Raw genomic sequence first — 2,403 nt, 5'->3', positions numbered from 1 at the left:
GGTCGTGTAGCAGTAGGCATCGAAGGGCGTAATGAACGACATCTTGATTGGGTCTTCTTCCTTTAGCTCAATCTAGTGATAACCAGAGTAGCAATCTAAAAAGGACAAGAGCTCACAATCGGATGTGGAATCTATGACCTCATCAATGCGAGGTAGGCCAAAGGGGTCTTTTGTGGTAGAATTGCCTAATCTAATGCCCTCCCAAGAGTACTTGTCTTCCATTAGACACTAAGTACCTAAGAGAGTGCACTAAATCATGCCGTTCTGTCAAGCACACCCCAAGGGAGAACTCAAAAATCCACATTGTTCCATCAGGATCCTAAATGAGAGAATAAAGCTTACAACATTCTCAACCATTTCTTACATCACTTTATTACAACATTAGAATACTTAAACAAGTTGAATACAGTAGCAGAATTAAGACAGTTTTACTTGTAAAAGAGTTTATACATTTTAGGTTTATATTTTTACCTTGCAGTGGAGAACAACATATGATCAGAGTTACATCGGAAATAAAGGTTAATGGTGAATCATTAACATAGTGAACATTTATAAACCAAATATGATGATAGATCATAAAACTTTTCTTCTAAAAACTTTTAGTGAGGGTTATAAATAAACACTATGGTCGTAGCATGAAAGGAATCCTCTCTGAGCCCACCAGGAGTTTTCCACACACAAGAGTCAGATCTATGTATCCTCCGGTCACCTGCAACAGGGGAAATAAAACCTTGAGTACTCGATTGTACTTAGCAAGACTTACCCAACATGAGGAAAATAAAAGACTCCAAGGATATGCAAGGCTATTTGGCTTTTGGGTTATTGCATTTATAGGAAGCATTACTAAACGTGTGTTCTTATATTCAATTTTATTAGTAGACATTATTAGTTCATTAACTAACCATTCTATGTAAGCACCTATGCTACTTTTAAGCATGTGGTAAGCAATCAGAACCATTTTACTATCTTTCATATTCCAATTGTTACTATGATGCTAGACCATAGCCAAGTCATACCGTCTCACAGAAACAGCAATTCATAAATCAATATATCCCAGCTGGGTACACCGAAACACATGCCTCACTTGTACCCCAAGCACAAACAAGACCAACCCGTTCCACTCCTATCAAGGGGTCTAGGTCCCCGTCCAAACTTGGACTCCAAGCCACCAACACCTAAGACCTAGTCTCCGTATGGTGCTTAGACCTCCACCTAATACCCACCCCTAAAAGTCAGTCCAGAAAGAGCCAGAACCCATGACAAGAGAGTAACAAGTCTTCCCACTCCCATAAGCAAGTATGTGCTTAGGATAATAAGTCTGTGACCTGACTACCATCCATAGCAACAGATGGTCCTCAATCGACATAGGCAGAACGAGTGCAACCAGAGCCTCGCTCGATTGCCCAACCCAATCCAATTTCAAATCCAAAGTACAGTTCTGCCCGGTCCCCAATTATTATCCATTCATATTCCATGTGATGATAATAGTAACAATAATATCATTTCCTATCTCTCGTGAATGATAGGTAATCACTCGACTTCTACCAGAATCCTATAGCATAGCAATCTACACAATCCTATCATACTAGTAAGACTCATAGGATAAGGATATATTTATGCAAGTGGATTTCATTCAACTCCTTTAAACTTAATGCGCAAGCATAAACTAAAGTGCAGAATAATAGGGGTTATGCATCGGGGCTTGCCTGGGTAAGATATAACCAAAAGTTAGCATTCTATCATGGTGACATGATCATTAAGGCACCATCTTTTCTGCTACTCCAATTATCTCCATGATCCATCATTGTTCCTATTATGACATACGTGGATGCAGCGCAGAGACGCAATTAATCAACGGTAACCGCAACTCTTAAAATATGATTACGCATCTCAAGCTACAAGCTAGCTCTAATGACTAACGTACTAGGCTATGTATCCACGTTGTTGCATAAGGCGTTGTTTCTCGATAAGTGTTTTAGTTCTACAACCCCAAGGTGTTTCTTTACTTCATTTCATTGATTTAATATATATTCAAACTAGGGCTCATTATCTATCTTAGAAAACTAATTATTATGGAGCTACAAAAATTACAGTGAGCACCTAATAATATTAGGAATTTACTGTGAAATTTTTAGAGCCAACACTATCACCAATTTATTACAAAATTCCTACAAGTTTATATCTTAACAATATTAAGCATCTCAATTTAATTAGATAACTCCTGAAAATATTATGAAGCTATGTGAACAAGATATACTAGCAGATAGATCATGATTTTAGGAACATAACAAAATTAGTTTCATCATTTTTGGTAAACTACACAAATTTATATGGAATTTACAAGTTTGCTTTAGAAACTAAATTAGAAAACGCTTTAGGAAAAAGGAAAAGGCCGGTGGCGAC

The sequence above is a fragment of the Miscanthus floridulus genome, chromosome 6 (genome assembly GCF_019320115.1).
Source record: "Miscanthus floridulus cultivar M001 chromosome 6, ASM1932011v1, whole genome shotgun sequence".
Lineage (NCBI taxonomy): Eukaryota > Viridiplantae > Streptophyta > Magnoliopsida > Poales > Poaceae > Miscanthus > Miscanthus floridulus.
Note: the sequence above shows the minus strand (reverse complement) of the source record.